General features: G+C 42.4%; 1 long non-coding RNA gene across 1 annotated transcript in view; it reads right to left on the reverse strand.

Annotated features, from left to right (window-relative positions):
• Positions 1–397: 397 nt before the first annotated feature.
• The window catches only part of LOC135058084 (uncharacterized), a 101384-nt gene continuing 76227 nt past the window's right edge, over positions 398–25554 (reverse strand). Inside the window, exons 2-3 of the long non-coding RNA XR_010244586.1 lie at positions 12670–12825; positions 398–507 (exon numbers count right to left, since the gene is read on the reverse strand). This is a non-coding gene — a long non-coding RNA (uncharacterized LOC135058084). The remainder of the gene's footprint in view (positions 508–12669; positions 12826–25554) is intronic.

A 25554-nucleotide genomic window follows, 5' to 3' on the forward strand; every position in this document is an offset into this window, starting at 1 on the left:
ATAGATATTAAACGATCAATATATCAGCATTTATGTATTCACAAACACATTTATGACTAATATTGGGCCAGATGCAGGCATATAATCCAATATTTGGGGGAATATGAGAAAGAATATCACTGGCATCTGATATCAATATAATGAATAAACATTCCTACGTACTGATTGTTATTAGAAGTGAAATTAACCATGCAGACACACTGATAAAACAAGAGTAAAGACAACTAGTGGTAATAAAGATGTGTGGAATAAATTGAGTGCTTCCTATTATATTGACACAAGACTACAGTATAGACATATGTTTTCATAAACAATTTAGTTTATTGAAATAACACACCAGTCACAATTTATTTCAACAATAAACATTAAATATGAATTGATTGAAGAGGTACTGGTGATTGCTGAAAGAAAACAATGAAATCAGCAAGGTTGTGAATAACAATAATAGCAGCAGGGGCCATTGAGCCTTTATTGAAAGAGGATATTTCATCACAGCAGCAGCAGTCTCTGTGGAGAATAACAGATTTTTAATCTCACTATTTTTCACTTTATTTTCACTTAAAAATTGTATTTTATATTTCATGTGGCTAAAAACTTTTTAATATAGAACAATAAAAGTTATATATTAATTGATAATGTATTTGAATCTCGGTGCACCCCAAGAAAGGCTTCTTTCTTTGTGTGTTTGTGCCACCAATATTGTGCGTGCATTACATGTGGGCAAATTCCAGCATGTCCCATGTTTTGCACATACAATTAATTTGGTGGTGCAGAATTTTTTAAAAAATGACAGGGGCATGCAAGAGATGCTGTCGGTGGCCCGAAGAATTGCGGTCCACTTTCAGCATTCAGCCACCGCGTGCCGAAGACTGGAGCACCAGCAAACACTCCTGAACCTGCCCCTCCATCAGCTGAAGCAAGAGGTGGTAACGAGGTGGAATTCAACCCTCTATATGCTTCAGAGGATGGAGGAGCAGCAAAAGGCCATTCAAGCCAATACATCTGCCTACGATATAGGCAAAGGAGGGGGAATGCACCTGACTCAAGCGCAGTGTAGAATGATTTCAACATTGTGCAAGGTTCTGCAACCCTGTGAACTTGCCACACGTGAAGTCAGTTCAGACACTGCCAGCCTGAGTCAGGTCATTCCCCTCATCAGGCTTTTGCAGAAGCAGCTGGAGAGATTGAAGGAGGAGCTAAAATGGAGCGATTCCGCTAGGCATGTGGGACTTGTGGATGGAGCCCTTAATTCGCTTAACCAGGATTCACAGGTGGTCAATCTGTTGAAATCAGAGCACTACATTTTGGCCACCGTGCTCAATCCTAGGTTTAAAGCCTACGTTGTATCTCTCTTTCTGGCAGACACAAGTAGTCTGCATAGGTTCAAAGACCTGCTGGTGAGAAAATTGTCAACTCAAGCAGAACGTGACCTGTCATCAGCTCCTCCTTCACATTCTCCCGCAACTGAGGCTGCAAGGAAAAGGCTAAGAATTTTGAGCCCACCCGCTGGCAGTGATGCAGGGCAGTCAGGAGCGCGTGCTGACACCTGGTCCAGCCTGAAGGAACTGCAAATGATTACTGACATGTCATCTACTGTCACTGCATATGATTCTGTCACCACTGAAAGAATGGTGGAGGATTATATGAGTGACGGCATTCAAGTAGGCACGTCAGACAGTCCGTATGTATACTGGCAGGAAAAAGAGGCAATTTGGAGGCCCTTGCACAAACTGGCTTTATTTTACCTAAGTTGCCCCCCTCCAGTGTGTACTCCGAAAGAGTGTTTAGTGCAGCCGGTCACCTTGTCAGTGATCGGCGGATGAGGTTACTTCCACAAAGTGTGGAGAAGATGATGTTCATCAAAATGAATTATAATCAATTCCTCCGTGGAGACATTCATCAGCAATTGCCTCCAGAAAGTACACAGGGACCTGAGATGGTGGATGCCAGTGGGGACGCATTAATACTCTGAGGAGGGGGATGTACACAGTGAAAGGGGTGAGGAATCGGATGAGGATGAGGTCGACATCTTGCCTCTGTCGAGCCAGTTTGAACAAGGAGAGATTGATTGCTTCTTTTTTTGGTGGGGGCCCAAACCAACCAGTCATTTCAGACACAGTCGTGTGGCAGACCCTGTTGCTGAAATGATGGGTTTGTTAAAGTGTGCATGTCCTGTTTATACAACATAAGGGTGGGTGGGAGGGCCCAAGGACAATTCCATCTTGCACCTTTTTTTTTTTTATTTATCTTTGCATCATGTGATGTTTGGGGCCAATTTTTATAAGTGCCATCCTGTCTGCCACTGCAGTGCCTCTCCTAGATGGGACAGGTGTTTGTGCCGCCCTGTTGGGTCGCTTAGCTTAGTCATCCAGCGACCTTGGTGCAAATTTTAGGACTAAAAATAGTATTGTGAGGTGTTCAGAATAGACTGGAAATGAGTGGAAATTATGGTTATTGAGCTTAGTAATACTATAGGATCAAAATTACCCCCAAATTCTATGATTTAAGCTGTTTTTGAAAAAAAAAAACACCCGAATCCAAAACACACCCGAATACGACAAAAAAATTTAAAGGAGGTTTTGCCAAAACGCATCCGAATCCGAAACACGGCCGCGGAACCGAATCCAAAACCCGAAAAATGTCCGGTGCACATCTCTAGTTTGTTTGGACCCCCACAAAACAAACTGCCAACGTGAACATTACTGGCAGTGATCTCAAACTGGCTCTACATCGGCAAGATGTCATCATCATCATCATCCGATTCCTCACCCCCCTCAGTGTATGCATCCTCTTTTTTACACAATATTAATTAGTCCTGGCTGGAATCCACCATTACAGGTGCCTCTGTATTTTTTGGATGCAATTGGTAAAGGTCTTCCTCGTGGAATTGGCAATACATTTTAATGAACATCATCTTTTCCACATTTTGGGGAAGTAACCTCATACACTGATCACTGACAAGGTTCCCAGCTGTGCTGAAAACTCTTTCTGAGTACACTTTGGAGGGTAGGCATCTTAAGTAAAGCAAAGTCAGTTTGTGCAAGGGCTTGCAAATTGCCTTTTTTTCCGGCCAGTAGTAAAAAGGACTGTCTGATATGCCTATTTCAATGCTATCACTAAAATAATCATCAACCATTCTTTGAATGGTAAACGTATCAGATGGAGTCACTGTAGATTCATCACTAATTGTAGACAGTTCTTTTAGGCCTGACCTGATGTCATAAGGATTTGGTGACTGATCTGCATGACCACCAGTGAGTCTCTTGGGAAAAAATATTTTTTCCCTGGCAGCCGCAGTTGCCAGAGAAACTGAAGGAGGAAATATTGCCATGTCACGTGCTGCTTGAGCTGACAATTTGTTCATCAACAGTTCTTTGCATCTCTTCAGATGTGTACGTTGAAAAGACAGATACAACATATGACTTAAACCTAAGATCAAATATGGTCGCCAAAATATAGTGATCTGATTTCAAGAGATTGATGACCCTTGGAGCGAATTAAGGGTTTGATCTACAAGTCCGACATGCTTAGTCTACTCACTTCATTTCAGCACCTCCTTCAGTTTCTCCGGCTGCTTTTCTAAGAGTCTTATAGGAGGAACTAGCTGTTCACCTGTTTTTCGCACAGGAGTTTCTGATTTCACAGTTGTAAATATAAATGAGTGGTAAATCTATAGAGCTGTAAATATGAAACATTTTAATGTAACTAAATATTAATCCATAGTTCTTGGCATTACCCAAGGAGCACCTGTAGCAGATACAGTAAAAAGTGACAGGTCCATGTTTGTCGTTTACTAAACTCTAAACACTGCAGGTGCAACCCAAATTTTGATCCGATTGTCCATTTGGGCATTATCATTCATGCAACACAAGCAACGCATCGGTAATAACATCATTAGGTCAACCCCATTTCATCCCCTTAAGGGAGGTTTATTTACCTTCAGTATGTTAAATGTCATCTTCCTAACACATCGGGAAGTAAGAAAATTAATAATCAGTGAGTGTGGGCTTTCGCACATTATATATATATATATATATATATATCCTCAAAAAAATAAAGGGAACACTTAAACAAAACAATGTAACTCCAAGTCAATCACACTTCTGTGAAATCAAACTGTCCACTTAGGAAGCAACACTGATTGACAATCAATTTCACATGCTGTTGTGCAAATGGAATAGACAACAGGTGGAAATTATAGGCAATTAGCAAGACACCCCCAATAAAGGAGTTGTTCTACAGGTGGTGACCACAGACCACTTCTCAGCTCCTATGCTTTCTGGCTGATGTTTTGGTCACTTTTGAAAGCTGGCGGTGCTTTCACTCTAGTGGTAGCATGAGACGGAGTCTACAACCCACACAAGTGGCTCAGGTAGTGCAGCTCATCCAGGATGGCACATCAATGCGAGCTGTGGCAAGAAGGTTTGCTGTGTCTGTCAGCGTAGTGTCCAGAGCATGGAGGCGCTACCAGGAGACAGGCCAGTACATCAGGAGATGTGGAGGAGGCCGTAGGAGGGCAACAACCCAGCAGCAGGACCGCTACCTCCGCCTTTGTGCAAGGAGGAAAAGGAGGAGCACTGCCAGAGCCCTGCAAAATGACCTCCAGCAAGCTACAAATGTGCATGTGTATACTCAAACGATCAGAAACAGACTCCATGAGGGTGGTATGAGGGCCCAACGCCAACAGGTGGGGGTTGTGCTTACCGCCCAACACCATGCAGGATGTTTGGCATTTGCCAGAGAACACCAAGATTGGCAAATTCGCCACTGCGCCCTGTGCTCTTCACAGATGAAAGCAGGTTCTCACTGAGCACATGTGACAGACATGACAGAGTCTGGAGACGCCAAGGAGAACGTTCTGCTGCCTACAACATCCTCCAGCATGACCGGTTTGGCAGTGGGTCAGTAATGGTGTGGGGTGGCATTTCTTTGGGGGGCCGCACAGACCTCCATGTGCTCGCCAGAGGTAGCCTGACTGCCATTAGGTACCGAGATGAGATCCTCAGACCCTTTGTGAGACCATATGCTGGTGCGGTTGGCCATGGGTTCCTCCTAATGCAAGACAATGCTAGACCTCATGTGGCTGGAGTGTGTCAGCAGTTCCTGCAAGACGAAGGCATTGATGCAATGGACTGGTCCGCCCGTTCCCCAGACCTGAATCCAATTGAGCACATCTGGGACACCTTGTCTCGCTCCATCCACCAATGCCACGTTGCTCCACAGACTGTCCAGGAGTTGGCGGATGCTTTAGTCCAGGTCTGGGAGGAGATCCCTCAGGAGACCATCGCCATCTCATCAGGAGCATGCCCAAGCGTCGTAGGGAGGTCATACAGGCACGTGTAGGCCAGACACACTACTGAGCCTCATTTTGACTTGTTTTAAGGACATTACATCAAAGTGTGATCAGCCTGTAGTGTGTTTTTCCACTTTAATTTTGAGTGTGACTCCAAATCCAGACACTCCATGGGTTAATGAATTTGATTTCCATTGATAATTTGTGTGATTTTGTTGTCAGCACATTCAACTATGTAAAGAACAAAGTATTTAATAAGAATATTTCATTCATTCAGATCTAGGATGTGTTATTTTAGTGTTCCCTTTATTTGTTTGAGCTATATATATATATATATATATATATATGAAACAACAATACCCTTTACTCGCGCTGTAATAAATCGGGCAGCACCTCAAGAACAATCTCCCTGCTGGTGGGAGATAAAAATAGAATAGAGTACAATATTCGGAGGGCGCACAACAGTAGCTAATAATTATAAAGTGACAATCAAACCAGCGTGACCCGAAGGACAATAGTTTTAATAAAATGACATTAAAATTATCGTACAATATTAAAATATTTCATAAGTACAATGCTCATTAGTACCAAAACATAGTACTATTACACATGTATGTAAAAAAAAAACAACGCGTTTCGTCCGCTATGGACTTCATCAGGGGTACAGGTCGTTGCTGGTGATGTGGATGGAGGAAGAACAGGAAGAGAACAAAAGAGCAAAAGAAACATCAATTGGTATCACATATCTCTTAGACATTTCTTTTTAAATTAAGATAATCATATATATCAAAAAATCGTTGGAATCCAATGAAGAAGAGGGGAAACTGTTACATTCCATAATCATACTAAGGAGAAAAGCTATATTCTCTTACATTTTACGAATCAATAAAAAGGATATATTGAGAGAAGAATATTCTCCACTGTCCAAATATTGGTTTAATACCGCCCAATTTTATGATTGGAATCTTAATATGGCTACTTACTGCGAAGATACTTTAAGTGAGGGACACTTTAAGTAAGGAACACAAGAATAGTCTCACTGTAGAAGATGATATTATATAGTGGACGTATCTGATGGAAGAAATAAACTTATTACATTTTATAAACTAGTTGTAGATCTTAATATATTATTTTTACCATTAGTCACTCACATATAGAAAATTCGAGGGTAATCTTCTTATTAGAGTTCAGATATTCCTTATTCGTTATATAACAAAGATTATTCTATAAGAAATATTTATATGTCTAAAAGGAGAATTTGATTTAGTGCCTAATTACACCTCTATTGATATATATCATCATACTCACATTTAATTCTAGCGATGGATATAACCAATTATGTAGTATCCTCCAAGATGGATGAAATACCATAGGTATCTAAATTAATAAAATGGCACTTAATGGAGTAATGTTCAACTCTTAGATGGATTAGATATTCAATATATACCTATACGGACTTACTTTAAAAGCAAGGTCAGAATAGTGACACCAAACAAAATGCCCAGAGGGGTAGAAAGTATCCAACTGAAAATTAAGTACAAGTTTACATTACTTCAATTAAAGGTAAACCCAGATGGGTATAAATAGACTAGACTCACACTCTCCAGTTCACTTGACATTCAGGAGAGGAGGCAGTCACATATATCCAGAATCCTTTATTGTAAGTAGTAATCACTGGTTTCTATGTCCATTGATTGGGTTTACCTTTAATTGAAGTAATGTAAACTTGTACTTAATTTTCAGTTGGATACTTTCTACCCCTCTGGGCATTTTGTTTGGTGTCACTATTCTGACCTTGCTTTTAAAGTAAGTCCGTATAGGTATATATTGAATATCTAATCCATCTAAGAGTTGAACATTACTCCATTAAGTGCCATTTTATTAATTTAGATACCTATGGTATTTCATCCATCTTGGAGGATACTACATAATTGGTTATATCCATCACTAGAATTAAATGCGAGTATGATGATATATATCAATAGAGGTGTAATTAGGCACTAAATCAAATTCTCCTTTTAGACATATAAATATTTCTTATAGAATCATCTTTGTTATATAACGAATAAGGAATATCTGAACTCTATTAAAAAGATTACCCTAGAATTTTCTATATGTGAGTGACTAATGGTACAAATAATATATTAAGATCTACAACTAGTTTATAAAATGTAATAAGTTTATTTCTTCCATCAGATACGTCCACTATATAAATATCATCTTCTACAGTGAGACTATTCTTGTGTTCCTTACTTAAAGTGTCCCTCACTTAAAGTATCTTCGCAGTAAGTAGCCATATTAAGATTCCAATCATAAAATTGGGCGGTATTAAACCAATATTTAGACAGTGGAGAATATTCTTCTCTCAATATATCCTTTTTATTGTTTCATAAAATGTAAGAGAATATAGCTTTTCTCCTTAGTATGATTATGGAATGTAACAGTTTCCCCTCTTCTTCATTGGATTCCAACGATTTTTTGATATATATGATTATCTTAATTTAAAAAGAAATGTCTAAGAGATATGTGATACCAATTGATGTTTCTTTTGCTCTTTTGTTCTCTTCCTGTTCTTCCTCCATCCACATCACCAGCAACGACCTGTACCCCTGATGAAGTCCATAGCGGACGAAACGCGTTGGGTTTTATACATACATGTGTAATAGTACTATGTTTTGGTACTAATGAGCATTGTACTTATGAAATATTTTAATATTGTACGATAATTTTAATATCGTTTTATTGAAACTATTGTCCTTCGGGTCACGCTGGTTTGATTGTCACTTTATAATTATTAGCTACTGTTGTGCGCCCTCCGAATATTGTACTCATATATATATATATATATATATATATACACACACACATACACACATATATATATATATATATACACACACACATATATATATACACACACACACACACATATATATATATATATATATATACACACACACACACACACACATATATATATATATATCACACACACACACATATATATATACACACACACACACACACACACACACACACACACACACACACATATATATATATAAATATATATTTATGAGAGAGAGAGAGAGAGAGAAAGAGATATAGAGAGAGAGAGAGAGAAAAGAATCCTGCACTCGCATCGAAAAGTATTAACAACGGTGGGGTGCTCCTGGTGGGGATCTCCCTCAGCAGGTGAGCCCACAATATATAGAGAGAGTCCAACAATGTGGAGGTGCACTCATCCAGTCACATGATTTCCAGCAGCTTCAGTTTTTCACAATAACTTTATTGCAGTCAATATCAGGCTTATTTTGGTCGACGTTTCAATCCTCAGTTTAGGATCTTTATCAAGACAAGCTTCCGTTAATACACAATAGTTAGAAAGCATCACATATTGATTACTACAAAAGAAAACATAAACACACACATAAGTATACATACAATAACAAAAAACGGACACAAGGATAGACTACCATGCCCCAAAGACTCTTTATCACAATAAACACCCAGTACGGGTCGAGAAAACAATACCACGTCTCTGCTCGATATCACCGTGTGCAAACCACAACACCTTGGAGAGAGAGAGAGAGATATGGATGTGCAGCAGGCATTTTTCGTGTTTTGGATGCATTTTGGCAAAACCACCCTTTCGAATTTTTGTAGGATTCGGATGCATTTTGGATTCGGGTGTTTAAAAAAAAAAAAAAAAAACAACACACAACCTCAAAAACAGCTTAAATCATAGAATTTGGGGGTAATTCTGATCCTATAGTATTATTAACCTCAATAACCATAATTTCCACTCATTTCCAGTCTATTCTGAACACCTCACGATATTATTTTTTAGTCCTAAAATTTGCACAGAGGTCGCTGGATGACTAAGCTAAGCGACCTAAGTGGGCGGCACTCCCACCCACCCTTATGTTGTATAAACAGGACATACACACTTTAACAAACCCATCATTTCAGCAACAGGGTCTGCCACACGACTGTGGCTGAAATGACTGGTTGGTTTGGGCCCCCACCAAAAAAGAAGCAATCAATCTCTCCTTGCACAAACTGGCTCTACAGAGGCAAGATGTCCACCTCATCGTACAATTCCTCACCCCTTTTACTGTGTACATCCTCCCCATCACAGAGTATTAATTCGTCCCCACTGGAATCCACCATCACAGGTCCCTGTGTACTTTCTGGAGGCAATTGCTAGTAAATGTCTCCACGGAGGAATTTATAATTCATTTTGATGAATATCATCTTCTCCACATTTTGGCTGAGCAACTCTGCCTCCCGGCACTCTGCTTGGCCACCTGGTATTCAGAAAGACAGGGCGTGTATTGAGGCCAGTCCCCCATGACTCATGACACACCCCCTTCAGTCTTCTCCATGCCCTCTTGACATGCGGGCACATGCAGTGAAGTGCCTGGACTAAGAGCTACAGTCCATCACTGGTTGAAAATGTATTGGGCATTACTGGATAGTGGCAGAGAAGTGTCTTGGTGCATGCACAGATATTGTCTGTCTTATGGATGTCTAACAGCTGTGTCGGTGAAAGTATTTGCGTACACAGTCGTCCACTCACATAGGGGGCCATACTTAAATAGCATTTATCATAGTTGCATTTGCAAATTTATGCTAATGCTAGAAACAGCCATTCCCATAGAGTACATGTATTGTATTGAGATTTCCACTCATAGATGCTGTAATACTGCTTGATAGATCTATAGACGCCACCATCATTCACACCACGGAAACTTGCCCAGCCCTGTGGCAGGTGCAGATTTTCTGTCTGATTGTGGCTTCTTATGGTGTCTGTGTATACAACCAGTGCAGTGACATGCCTGCAACGCTTCCATAACACTCCTATAAAATAGACCATTTTAGTGCATCTGAACCGATAACCTCCCAGTCACATTTCTGATACCATGTGTCTCAGTCACAACTGCGCCTCTGTAATGCAGGCGCTGTTCAAGTTATCAGAAATTTTCGTGCACCCACAGTAGCAACAAATTGCTCAACTCCATAAATATCAACATTGATCCACACTGTAGTGTTAATGATCAAAAAGTTGGAGCATCCAAAAGTACAGTGCATCTGGAAAGTATTCACAGCCCTTCACTTTTTAAAATTTTGTTATGTTACTGCCTTATTCCAAAATGGAATAAATTAATCTTTTTCCTCAAAGTTCTACACACATTACCACATAGTGACAACGTACAAAAAGTTATGTGAGTTTCGCAAATGTATTAAAAATAAAAAAACCTAAGAAATCACATGTACATAATTATTCAAAGCCTTTGCTCAATACTATGTTGATGCACCTTTGGCAGCAAGTACAGCCTCAAGTCTTTTTGAATTGGATGCCACAAGCTTGGTACACCAATCTCTGGACAGTTTCGCCCATTCCTCTTTGCAGCTCCTCTCAAGCTCCATCAGGTTGGATGGGAAGCATCGGTTCACAGCCATTTTCAGATCTCTCCAGAGATGTTCAAATGGATTCAAGTCTGGGCTCTGGCTGGGCCACTAAAGGACATTCACAGAGTTGTCCTGAAGCCACTCCTATGATATCTTGGCTGTGTGCTTACGGTTGTTATGCTGCTGAAAGATGAACCGTAGCCCCAGTCTGAGGTCAAGAGCGTTCTGGAGCAGGTTTTAATCCAGGATGTCTCTGTACATTGCTGCATTCATCTTTCCCTCTATCCTGACTACTCTCCCAGTTACTGCTGCTGAAAAACATTCCCACAACATGATGCTGCCACAACCATGCTTCACTGTAGGGATGGTATTGGCCTGGTGATGAACGGTGCCTGGTTTCCTCCATGATGCCTGGCATTCACACCAAAGAATTCAATCTTTGTCTCATCAGACCAGAGTATTTTGTTTCTCATGGTCTGAGAGTCCTTCAGTTGCATTTTGGCACACTTTTGGCATTTTGTATACAACCAGTGCAGTGACATGCCTGCAATGCTTCCATAACACTCCTATAAGAGATAACCACTTTAGTGCATCTGAACAGATAACCTCCCAGTCACATTTCTGATGCCATGTGTCTCAGTCACAACTGCGCCTCTGTAATGCAGGCGCTGTACAAGTTATCAGAGATTTCCGTGCACCCACAGTAGCAACAAATTGCTCAACTCCATAAATATCAACATTGGCCCACAGGTGGGCTGCCATGTGCTTTTTATTAAGGAGTTGCTTCCATCTGGCCACTATACCGTACAGGCCTGCTTGGTGGATTGCTACAGAGATGGTTGTCCTTCTGGAAGGTTCTCCTCTCTCCACAAAGGAATGCTGTAGCTCTGACAGAGTGACCACTGGGTTCTTGGTCACCTTCCTTACTGGGCTCTTCTCCCCCATCGCTCAGTTTAGACGTCCAGCCAGCTCTAGGAAGAGTCCTGGTGGTTCTGAACTTCTTCCATTTATGGATGATGGAGGCCACTGTGCTCATTGGGACCTTCAAAAGCAGCAGATATTTTTCTGTACCCTTCCCCAGATTTGTGCCTCGAGACAATCCTGTCTTGGAGGTCTACAGACAATTCCTTTGACTTCATGCTTGGTTTGTGCTCAGACATACACTGTCAAGTGTAGGACCTTATATAGATAAGGGTGTGCCTTTCCAAATCATGTCCAATCAACTGAATTTACCACAGGTGGACTCCAATTAAGCTGTAGGAACATCTCAAGGTTGATCAGTGGAAACACGATGCACTAGAGCTCAATTTTATTTTTTTATTTTTAATAGATTTGCAAAAATCACAACAACAAAAAAACTTTTCACACGTTCTTATTATGGGGTATTGTGTGTAGAATTCAAAGGGAAAATATGAATTTATTCCAATTTAGAATACGGCTATAACATAACAAAATGTGGAAAACGTGAAGCGCTGTGAATACTTTCCGGATGCACTAAGTATTGAGCATACCGTATTAGAAGAAATAGTGAATTATGCTCTTAACCAGTGTTGTAGGGAAATTGTGTGGTACCAATGTCACAGACACTTTGGAATTCATTTCTTTTTACACCTTTGCTAGTCTTGTTATTGTGAATTGCTGAAACTACAGTACGAGTAATCTCACAGCTCCTTTTTATGAACCAAAAACAGAAATCAGTCAGAGGAAAGAGGAAGACGCAACAATCACGCATGTCTAGGCTGCTTATTTTACACTTTTACAATTATGTAATGGGAATGTCAATTACATTTTAACAATATTCAAGAATCAATAATTTCACCTTTATTTATACTTGATCTGTGGGTTGGGTCAGATTGGTTGACAGTTATCATAGAACTATCAACATGCCCAGCATGTTGACAGTGATCATGGTGACATTCATGTCTACATGGATGATATATTGACATGATGAACTGTCTTACATTCTCCCTGCGGCTGCACCAGCTCAAGCATCTTCTTCCGGGGTCCTAGTGGTCACATGAGGATCAGTTCCGGTAGCGATGTCTTAGCAGCAGCTTTCTGGTGAGTGTTCTACATGTAACAAGAGAGATAAAAGGATTTGTCTTGGTGTGGTGCACCTAAAAGATAAAAATGTAGTTTTATTAATTAGTTTAAAAATATATTTAAAATTCTGAAGAGAAGAAGGCGAGAAAGAACAATGTGGTATAAAATATACTGTGTGTGAGAATGCTAATGCACATTCAGAGGGAGCTGCGCTCATCTGAGGTAGCTCCATCGCATAGCAGCGTTCCCGGCATGACTAGGCGATCCGTCCACTTAGTCACGCCGGGAGCGCACAGAGATGCTCTCATTCAAGTAAATTGGGCACGTGCACATTACGGACACACGCGCCCGGGACGCGTCAGTAGGGGTGCACGCCCAGTCACAGATGGAACCACGATTAGCGTGGTTCCATCTGTATTATGAGTCTCCTATATAAACTACAATAAAGAATTTATGTAAGATTGAGTCTTATTTTTGTTTTGTTACCAAGATTCAGTCTCCTGATCTATCACAAGTGTCGTGATTTATATGTTGATGTCGCTAACACCATCTCAGTTTTTAATATTAGATATTATGATTCCACCCTTGATATGGAGTGTGGTGCTAGTTTGCCAGTTAATATACAATATGACTCTCCAAAGGTTATACGTCACTGTCGCTGGTAAATATATTAGGCGATATATAAACCATCTGATTACCCAGTATTAACAATACTGGGGCGCCGAAAAGAAATATTACTATGTGGATACATTTATTTAGTGAACTACAGGGTCCTCATATGTTACACTTCTGTGAACATCACTTTAATTCTTGCACTGATGTATCTATTCATCTTGATACATTGTATCTAGGTTCAGTGTTATATCAATTTATTGCCATAGTCAGGGCCAGCAACAGAAATCTTGGAGTCCGGTACAGTGATATCTCTCGGGCCCACTTAGATAGAGATAGAGATATATATTACAGTGCAACAGAGTTTGCTGTACTATATAAGAAATTATTAACAAATAAATATATATTTATAAGCACCCTGAGTCCTATTGGAAAAACAGCACTATATAAAATTATTATTATTTATTATACACATTTAAATATTGTGCAAATAGTGAAAAAATGACTTAGAAGCACAGATCGCTATTGGAGCACTGAAGGCACAGAAGTTTTACCATTTATGAACATACAGTATATAAAATTAGAGATGCGCGGATTCAGATTTACCCGGATCTCAAAACGGCATCTTATTAGCTCTCGGATGTCATGTGTTTTGGTTAGCCAATAAGAAAAATCTGGAAAATTTGAACTTGCGTTAATTCTGGCATTAAGAACCGAGTGAATCCAAAACCGCTCATCTGTAATATAAATATATATGTATATTTCCTCCCCCCCTCCCCCACTACAGTATGTGTGTCCGTCTCTCCTCTTCCCATACACCCCCCACCATGCAGCCCTCACACCCCACCAGAAGAGGCCGGCGCAGGGCATGGAAATCCTGGCCAGTGGAGCTGCTGCCATGTCCCGTAACTGCCTGCAACAGAACTTGACCTGGAAGAGCGGGTGCACACTTGCACCACACAGTCAGTGAGTGTGAGAGGCTCCTTTCATTCTTAGACTGCACTCACACCACCTATAGTTCGCTGCCCTATTTGGACAAGACGGTTCACATCCCTGCCGGGCACTATGCAGTGTATCTTTAGGGCCCTGTACAGGTGTCCCCTTTGGCCCCCCCTGTCGCTGGCTCTGGCCATAGTATAACCAAATGTTGAGGATGAGTGTTATATTAGCAATCCTATTACTGGACTATATAACTGCAGCTCGCAATTATATCTTGGGTTAATCATGTGGTGTAATAATAAATAGATGCTGTTCTTACATTCAATCAATTTGCTGTCTTCATGCAGCTAATGTTCAAATGGGCAGGCTCTATCCTGTACTGTATTGGTATCCCACACAATGTAATATGTCACACTTTTTTAAGGGCGGAGATAGAATGCGCAATGTAGTAAATATATACATTTAAACTCTATATAATGAGAGAGTGCACTGGTAGCGCCTACACACACCATGGAAGCCGGCGCACAATTCGCAGTATCCGCTTCATTACCCAGAGCTGTCACATCACATGGCAGGGGTGTTATAAGAGAGAAGGCGACCTACATAACCCCTCATCGCTGGCAGCTAGTAGACTCTGGCATAAAGCCAGAGTCTACTGCGCATTTGGAGGTCTCTAGGAACATGGTGCCCGCACCTTGTTCCCAGGGACATCTCCATAGCACATTTGCAAATCACTCAGAAATTGGCATGGCAGCCATTTTCTAAGTGATTTGTGCCTGCGCTGCAGGTTCGCTGCTACTGAAATCCGGAGGGGTAAGGATACCATATGGGCTCAGTGTATGCGGTTTGGGCCCCCTCCCCTAGACCTAGGGCCCATGTGCACCATACACACTGCACCCATTATAGAGACATCTATGTCACAAGGACAACACAGGGAATCCCACTTGGGTGTGACTGGATAAAAATGAGCATAGACGATTCATAGTGGCTTGATTTTCAGAAACACTTGTAATGCAAAACAGACAGATATGCATGTATGGAGAACACTAGCATGATGGAGCGGGTGTGGTATGGAGACCACCGGCCAGCATATTGATGCTGGGATTACGGCAGCGGAATCCCGGCAGGGGGGGGGTTTGCAAGTTCAGCAAGCCCCTTGCACACTCGCTGCGGTCATCACAGGTTCTACTTCCACTCATTGGGGCAGAACACAGCCAATTAGTTCCAATATGTAAATTAACAGTTAGGAGCTGATATGCTGGTGCGTTTATCACCTTGCACTTATCACTGGTATATCACTTCCTTATGCCTTCTCCAGGCTAATTCATTTGTCCCTATGGCTGTTGTGGATACCCACGAGTGGGAAAAATCCCTGTTAGTCGGCATGCCGACAATCGGGATTATGAGGGGGCGGGATGTAGGGGGGAGGTTGTGTGACCGTTGGTCTCCTGACCATCAGTCACATGACTACATGCTAATGGTGCACGTATGCACAGCTGAAATTATGACCAGGTGGCAGTTCTTGAATGTAGTAGCTAGAATTGCAAGTACTTAACATTCGCAAACAGGTAGAGGAGCAGGATGTAATTTACCAAGATGTACCAGGTTTAATGGCAGAGTCCAGTATAGAAGTAAATGTAATACTTAATGTCCAGAAATCACACAGATAATTATTGCTAGTAGTGGCAGGTTGCAGGCACAAAGAATCAGAATTAACATGAAGCATACCATAGCACAGAGCCAGCAGTTTAGGCAGGATAAATTAGAGTCCAGAGATCACACAGGTAGTTTAGAGCTGGTACAGGACAAGAGCAGAAACAGAATCCTTTCTACAGGGACCAGAAAACAAGATTGATGACCAGCAAGGTATGCTGGTCCCAAGCAGCCTATAAAGCTAGCAAACAGGTGACGTCCATGATTGCTGATTGGTAATAACCCACCAGGCAACTGATCTCAGCAATGACCAGACAACAGCACCTCTGGCAGGAACCAGAACTGGAATAATTTAAACTAAAGTGTCTGGTGACCTCTGGTGGTGAGACAGTATACAACAGAGACACCCTACAGATTAAAGTGTCTGGTGACCCCTGGTGGTGAGACAGTATACAACAGAGACACCCTACATACTAAAGTGTCTGGTTACCTCTGGTGGTGAGACAGTATACAATAAAGCACAGGTTCTCAAACTCAGTCCTCAGGACCCCAAACAGATCATGTCTCTGCCATCAGTGTGAATCATAACAACATTATATTGTTTACGTGGTTACTGGTGACCTTCTGACCAGACACTCTCATTTGTTACTAATCATTTGCTCTGATGTTCACCATATACTTACATTTCAAGATATTCTACTGCAGTGGTTCTCAAACTCGGTCCTCAGGACCCCACACAGTGCATGTTTTACCAATAACCCTGGAGGTGCATAGGTCCACACCTGGAAATCATGCAATGTGTGGGGTCCTGAGGTCTGAGTTTCAGAACCTGTGTTCTACCGGAAGCATAGTCTTGGGGCTTAGGTGATGCCATATCTCCCAACATGACCCTCTCCAGAAGGGACACAATGCTCTGGTACTGGACTTTTCACTTAATTTATGATTGCCGGCACCTGTTTTGAACACGTTAGTGGATAAGAAAGGTGTTTCACCACAGGTGCTGGCAATCATACATTAAGAGCGAAGTCCAGGAGCAAAGCATTCTATCTCTCCCGGAGAGGGTCATGTTGGGAGGTGTATGATACTGTAGCTCTGATCATCATCTTGAAAAGGTTTGCTTAACTGGTCTGTCTTGTAACTTGTCCTGGTTTTTATTTTGATGATTCTTGTATCTGTCAAGTACAGTTACAGATGAGTAACCTTGATGATATATTTTGATACTAAAAAAGGAAAGATGAAATAAGAAAGATGATTTTGACTATGTTTTGCAGCGTTATTTTGTTTAATAACTTGGTATTAAATCTGACATTTAGAAAGTCTGACATTTGCCTGACAGCCTGAACTACATAATAGGTTACAGAAGCAGATTTTTGAGGGGCAGGTAATTGAGCAGGACTTTATAGGCATTTTATAAGGGTTTTTACTCCTGACATGTAATAATATATTTATGTCCACCAAAAAACAACAGAAATGTGGCTTTTCTGGTTGGGATACCTATAACACTTATGAAAATGGTTAGTTTCCGAACTCTTTAATTAGCACATTACATACTGTACTTGCTGATTGCATGGCATACAGTAGTCTGTCATATCCACGTGATATTCCACAGGTTTTCTTATTTCAGACATTATTATATCTACAGTATGTCTTTGAACGACATGGCAAAAAAAATTGTATTCATTTTTTGGGGGTTTGTTTTTATTTACTGTACCTGAGCCACCCAAAAATATATACATTTTAAATAACAGTCCCATTACTTCACATGGGAAATAAAGAGCGTGAGCGGTCAGCACGATATGGTTATTAGGTTGTTCTGATGTGCAGTCTGGGTGGATCACTGGTGACCGTGACTGAAGAGACGCTTTAAGAGAGGAGAGGGCCCGTGTGCAGGTTCTGATCAGGCCCCCTCCTCTCTGGTGGTGCAGTAGACTCTGGAATTGTGCCATTGGCTACTGCGCATGTGCAGGTCTCTGGGAACATGGCGCCCACACCGCATTCCCTGAGACATCTCTATTGCATATGTGCAAATCACTGGAAATGGCGGCTGACATTTTCCCAGTGATTTCTGCATCAATGCAGCCAGGATCATGCTAAGGGAATGGTAAGTATAATTAAATGGGTGCAGGGTATGCAGTGTGGGGGCCCCTTTGGGCCGAGGGGCCGATGTGTATTACACCCTTGCACACAATATAGATATGACAGTGGTGACTGGTCCCAATTTGCCTGGTTAAGGTAAAGCAAGTACTTACCTGGGCAGACACTGCTGTCTCCTGGGTCCACTAACTCATTCTGTCTGTGTCCATGATCAACACTTATAACCATCTCTGTGTCCTCTATATGGATGGATTCACATACTGTACTTGTAGTGAGGTGATTGATGACATCACTGTGGATGGCATATTTAAATCCTGCACCTATAAAACCTGGCTTCCACGCCTAGGGGTAGATATATCAAATCTTCTAAAGAAGTGTTCAAGTTGACAAGTTGCACATACAGCAGTAACCACTCAGCTTCTTCCTACCATTTTATAGAATATACTTGATAAATGCTAGCTAGAATCTAACTGGTTGCTATGGGCAACTACTCCATTATTTAGAAGGTCTGATACATTTTCCCTTAGTCTCCAGCATTCCTGTGTAACTAATTCTGACTTATGTGTATGACCCTTTTTGTCGCTAACCTGCTTCTCGCTACATCTTTGATCTATTCCAGGGGTATTCAACACACAGCCCATCTGCTGTAGAACTACACATCCCAGCATGCCCTGTCACAGTTTTGATATTAAGGGATGCTAACACTGTGGCAGGGTATGCTAGGGTGTATAGTTCCACAGCATCTGGAGGGCAACATGTTGAATAGGGATCCGGTCTGAAGATCAACAGTGTCTAGGTCGACAATGTTTAGGTCGACCACTATAGGTCGACAGTCACTAGGTCGACATGGATGGAAGGTCGACAGGATTTCTAGGTCGACATGTGCTAGGTCGACAGGTCTAAAGGTCGACATGAGTTTTTCACTTTTTTTTTTTCATACTTAACGATCCACGTGGACTACGATTGGAACGGTAAAGTGTGCCGAGCGAAGCGGTAGCGGAGCGAAGGCACCATGCCCGAAGCATGGCGAGCGAAGCGAGCCATGCGAGGGGACGCGGTGCACTAGTTTGGGATCCCGGTCACTCTACGAAGAAAACGACACAAAAAAAATCCTCATGCCGACCTTTAGACCTGTCGACCTAGCACATGTCGACCTAGAAACCCTGTCGACATTCCATCCATGTCGACCTAGTGACTGTCGACCTATAGTGGTCGACCTAAACATTGTCGACCTAGATACTGTCGATTTGATGAACCACCCCCGTTGAATATGCTGTATTCCCTTAAACATCTTGGCTATGACTTCCGGTTCCGGGACCCATGGAGTGAGTCTCTCAGCGCCGGAGCTCCGTCCTGCCGCCCGCTGCATCTAATCTTTTCAAGGCTGCTACAGCCTCCACACCGCCCAGACTACCTCCGGCGAGACCCGCGATCACTATGGATCGCTTCGTGACGCCCATAACCGCGGCTCCACAACCCCCTGCTGGCGCAGCCACGAGGCTGGAGAAGCGCGGGCAGCAATATGGCGCCTGGCGCTGGACCAGAAGTCACCACTCCTGCCTCCAAGAAAGCCGCGGCGGAGGGGACTGATCATGCAGGCTCACAGGTATGCCGAGATCCGGAGGCCCCTGTAACATATGGGAACGTTGTGGCAGCTATAAAAGCCACTATGGCTCCCCTGCTTTCACAGGCTGTCAGTGATATTACAACACAGCTGCAGCACTTACAGCAGAGAGTCTCACACACTGAATCTCAACTGCAGGCTGCTACACATGACATAGAAGGGCTGCACCACTCAGTGAAATCTCTTACTACGGAGAACTATCAGATTTGGAATAAATTAGATGATATGGAAAATCGCTCAAGAAGAAATAATATCAGACTTGTGGGATTGCCGTAATCACTTAAAGGCACGGCGCTGGCTCATTTTGTCCGTGTTACCCTTCCTGCAATTTTAAATATAGAACGGGAATGCAGTGATCTAGTAATTGAGAGAGTACACCGTGTGGGTCCTGTGCCCACCCCCAACAGACCGCGCCCACGTGTAACTTTGTTCGATGTCTGAACTACCTTCATAAAGTAGCATTCTGGTCCGCATCTCGCAAAATGAGAGATATCCAATGGGAGGGTAACAAGCTTTTCACATTCCAGGACTATTCGGTGGAACTGACCCGGGCCCGCAAAGCATTTTCCCCCATTTGCACTCAACTTGTTTCAGAGGGTCGCAAGTTTGGCCTGCTCTACCACGCTCGCTTGCGCATTTATGAGGGTACCTCCCACAAAGATTTTCTGTCGCCTGCTGCCGCGGTGGCCTACCTCCGTAATATATCCAGAGAAGACAACGCGGACATTTCTGATCTCCCCTCAGCGACAACTTGACCGTGTGCTACTGAATATCCCCCTACGGTCTAGTCATTCATTTCACATGGACTGCCCTGGTTCGTTTTGTTATGGCAACAATTACGCACGGACACTACTGTAGCCGCCGCTACTCCGCAATTGCTCTGCCTGTTCTTAGATTCTGTTTTGACCGATTTTTCTATTTCTTTTTGAAATGTTCTTACTTACGTGCTTATTCTACAGATGCAAATTGGGTAAATTTTTATGTTGGCTGGGATATACCCCATTATGCTGAACTTTAATGGTTATATCGCCTTATTCATTACATTAGCCACAGGTCTTCTACTACATGCTGCTCACTGCATCTCGCTTATAACATACTGTTTTTTGGAGCATTTGGTTAAATAGCTTAATTACTAGGAGTTTCTGGGTGGGATTTGTTTACGTACATCGCGGTGGGGGGGGGCTCCTCCTTTACTGCTGGTGCACACCACTTAATGCCAGGGTGCGGGACCGCTACCGCTGGTGTTCGCCCATGCTCGTTGACCAGAGGTCACTGGTCACAGAAGTATCGTCTGTTTATTGAAGTATCACATTTTCAATTGTATGGCCTGTTATTTACTACTGCTTTCTATTTCTATTTCTTCTTTTCTCCTCTTGTTTTGTCTCTCCCCTCCTCCCTCTTTCCCACCCCCCTTCCTCAGGAAGGTGATTATGTTCATGCCTCTTATGCGGACAGCATACAATTCCTCTGTTTTGCCTTTTCCTCTGAACTATGCCTGATCTGATGGTGGGATCTTGGAATGTCGGGGGCTTTAATTCCCCAGCAAAGAGACGGAAAATACTCCTGTATTTGGGTAAACAGCAAATAGACCTGGCATTCCTCCAAGAAACGCACCTAACTCCAGAGGAAACGGCAAAATTGAATGCACTGAACTGGCGGGTTTTAGCTCTTTCAATTCTAAGGCTAGAGGGGTTGTTATATTGGTGAAACGTTCTATGCCCACTGAAGTCCTGTCCACTGTTATTGATCCTGAGGGTCGTTATGTGATAATGTCTGTTAAGATTACTGGTAGAGTCTATACACTATGTAACGTCTATGCACCCAATGTTTATTCCAAGAGTTTCTTTCAATCCTTACTCGCCAAATTGACCCCCCTTCTCACAGACCCCTTAATACTCTGCGGAGATTTGAACCTTATCTCCTCCTCCTATTTAGACCGATCCCATACACCGACAAGACCTCTTTCATTGCCCAAATTTGGGGTCCCTCTATTAGCTCTATTAGCTGACAGCCTAAACTATACAGCTCAATATGTATAGTTTGAAGCAGAGAAGGGAAAGGGGGGACATGATAGAAACTTTCAAATATATCAAGGGTTTTACAAAGTCCAGGAGGGAAACATTCTCCAAATGAAGAGAAGCAATAGGACACGAGGACATGCACTGAGACTGGAGGGGGGGAGGTTCAGGGGAAATTTGCGGAAAAATTATTTCACAGAAAGGGTAGTGGACAAGTGGAATAGCCTCCCATCAGAGGTGGTAGAGGCTAAGACAGTAGAGCAATTTAAACATGCATGGGATAGACATAAGGATATCCTTACAAAGAAATAAGGATCAAATAAGGTTAGAGATAAAAATAATATTAAAAAAAAAAAGGGTCAGACTAGATGGGCCAAGTGGTTCTTATCTGCCGACAAATTCTATGTTTCTATGTTACAGACGGTAGATATCTGGAGAGCCTTACACCCCACAGAGAAGCAATACACGTGCCTCTCAGCGGCCCACCACACGCTATCTAGGATAGACTATATTTTATTATCCCATTCTCTATTACCGAATGTATCAGATTCGCAAATTGAAGCAATTTCCTTATCGGATCATGCCCTAGTTACTGCAACACTTCATTTTCCAGACGTATCCCCTTCTCCTAGACTGTGGAGATTCCCCTCATATCCCGCACACTCCCTGAAATTTCAACAAAGATTGGAATCCTCTTGGGAGGCCTTTAAAACTAACAATACATCCCACTTGGATGAAGATCCAATTTTATTCTGGATGACTGCAAAATCGGTCCTCCGGGGAGACATCATATCCTATGTCTCAGCCACCAATAGAAATATGCCTCTCAGTATTTAGAGTTTCAGAGACCCCTGTCGGCAGCCTATCAGCAATACAAATCTTTTCCGACTCCTCAAAATCGCCTCATATACATCGAAGCCAAAGCACACTTTGATGAATTCATGTCTTCCATGGGTAATAGATATTCATTCTCGGTGAACTATCGGTTCTTCAAATTTGGCAATAAAACGGGCAAGTTGTTGATGACACTCCTTACTGGTTCCCGCCCTCCCATGGTAACTCATACTTTGCATACCCCCGCTGGCACTTTATCTACTAATAATCAGGAGATCTCTGATGTTATGAAATCATTTTACAAGGACTTATATTCCTCTTCCTCAGGCTCCTCCCTTTCCACTCCTCCCACCCAGTCGCCATGGCCCAAAGACTTTTGGGATAATCTTTCTGTTCCCCAGCTCCATTCTTCCATGGTATCACCATTGCTAGTTCCTATTTCATTAGAGGAAGTCCGGAGTGTCATTGGACAGTTTGGCAGGGACAAGGCACCGGGCCCTAATGGCTTTAGTGCCGATTTTTATAAAATTCTTCTATCCCGAATAGGAGACACCCTGGTGTCTGTCCTTAATGCGATTTTGTCTTCTGACACTCTCCCCAAAGATTTCAACACTGCCATCCTCAAAGTCCTCCCCAAACCTGGTAGAGACTTATCCCAACCGGGATCATATCGTCCAATTTCGCTGTTAAATCTTGATTACAAGCTACTCACTAAAATCTTAGCTAATTGGATTAAATTATTACTCCCTCATATCATACATAAAGATCAAACTGGGTTCATCTGGGGCAGACACTCGGAGATCAATGTACGGAGAGTACTATCTGCCATTTATGCTTCCTCTTCAACTACTCCTTCCTCTCTTCCAGTTATTCTCTCACTCGACGCGGAAAAAGCGTTTGATATGGTGGACTGGGACCATCTTTTTTCCACACTCCTACACTTTGGCTTCCCTGCAGATTTTGTAAATCTTTTAAAACTTCTCTACACGGCTCCACAAACCCAGATATCCTGTAATGGAGTTCTCTCTTCTCCCTTTGAGATCCAGAGGGGTACCAGACAGGGCTGCCCTTTATTGCCCTTACTATTTGCAATAGCACTGGAGCCCCTGGCGATAGCCTTACGCCAATCGAGTGTAATTAAGGGAATTAAAATTGGAGATGTTGACCTCCGCCTTGCCCTCTTTGCCGATGATATGCTATTATTTGTTTCAGATCCGTCGACCTCTATCCCAGAGATCCTTGGATTGATACAGGCATTCGGAATTAGGGCGGGGTATAGGATTAATGTGGCCAAGTCAGAACTTTTACCCTTAGGCCCCTCCTCCCGTACCATTTCCACACTTCTCCCGTCTCTTTCATTCAAAATTGCCCACACAAAGATTACATACCTAGGGATTCAAATCCCAGCGAACCTTTCCAGACTATATGAGGAAAATTTCACTCCTGTCCTGGCACGTATCACCACACTATTGGATGGTTGGAAATTGTTGCCCCTGTCCCTGTTAGGGAGAATAGCTGTGTTACAGAGTATAGTTTTTCCAAAAATATTTTATCTCATGCAGATGCTCCCAGTCCGCCTTACTAAGCATGACATTCAATATTTACGGAAAGTTATGTCGAGGTTCTTATGGAAAGGCAAAAAAGCATTCATCGCTTTGGATAAATTGATGGCCCCTAAGTCCGCAGGTGGATTTGGTGTTCCTGATTACGCGTCCTACTCAATGGCGTCTTTATTTAGATGTGCTGCTGACTGACTGTTTGACAGGGAACTCTTTACAGACTCTGCTTTAGATGAGGCACTATTCACTCCTTACTCCCCGGGGGCATTGCTCCTGTCCGAACCCTCACTGGTCCCGAACCACATCCTCACCAACCCCCTTTTTCGTGATATCTATTATAACTGGCGCTCTTTACACAAGAAATTTAAATGTAATCCCGAGAAATCCATATGCACTCCGCTATGGGGTAATCCAGCTTTTCCCCCATCTCTCATTAACTCAAATTACCGGCTCTGGAAAGAGAAAGGACTCTCAAACTCTTCCAAAGTATTCGACACGGGAGGCTCTATGTATTCCTTCTCATCACTCCAAGAGAAATTTGACCTACCCCATTCTCATTTTTTCATGTACCTCCAGACACGACACTATTTAGGCTCAGTCAATCACATGTTTACTAATCCACATGAAGCCCCTCCATCTTCTAACCCACTACTGCTCTCGCTTAATACACATAGAACGGGCCCGACACACATTAGACAAATATATTCTATTCTGACATCTAGTACAACAGAATGTAGATGGGATAGACTACTTACCCAATGGCGTAAGGATATACCTAGCCTGACTAGTCATCACCAACTCAGTGATCATTATGTCTCTACCCTTAAAGCCCTGGCTTCACCTTACTTACAGGAGGTCCACCTCCGTACTCTACTGAGAGCCTATATTTCCCCGAGTCAACATGCTAGGTTCCACCCCACGGAAACTGGGGAATGCCCCAAATGTCATGTACGTACGGCTTCCTTCTACCATATGTTTTGGGAGTGTGGTCTGATTAGACGTTTTTGGAACAAACTTCTGGCCTACATTAATAAGCTCCTGAATATATGTGTAACAGCAACACCCCTATCTTGTTTGTGTGCAAATTTTTCTGACTGGACTTTAGGACCTGGGAAACGGCGAATAATACCATTTCTCACTATTTTGGTAATGGTCTCAAAGAAAATTATCCTTTCTCACTGGTTATTGTCCTCTTCCCCTACACTGGTGGAAGTTCATGGTAAACTTTTACAGATACTATATTACGACAGGAAATCGGTTCAAGTCAATATAGAGGTGGGGGTTAAAACTTTCTACAAGAAATGGGGTCTCTATATAGAGTCGCGGGATCAGTCCACACAGGCCCAGATATTTAAGGTCTTTGAACATACCGAATGGTTCCTCTATAGGAAACTGTTAGAAGAGCCTACCTCATGATCATCCGTGTCGTTTATGCTGTTATGACCTAATGTTGAACCCCTCCACACCCTG

This window comes from Pseudophryne corroboree, chromosome 3, assembly GCF_028390025.1.
Source record: "Pseudophryne corroboree isolate aPseCor3 chromosome 3, aPseCor3.hap2, whole genome shotgun sequence".
Lineage (NCBI taxonomy): Eukaryota > Metazoa > Chordata > Amphibia > Anura > Myobatrachidae > Pseudophryne > Pseudophryne corroboree.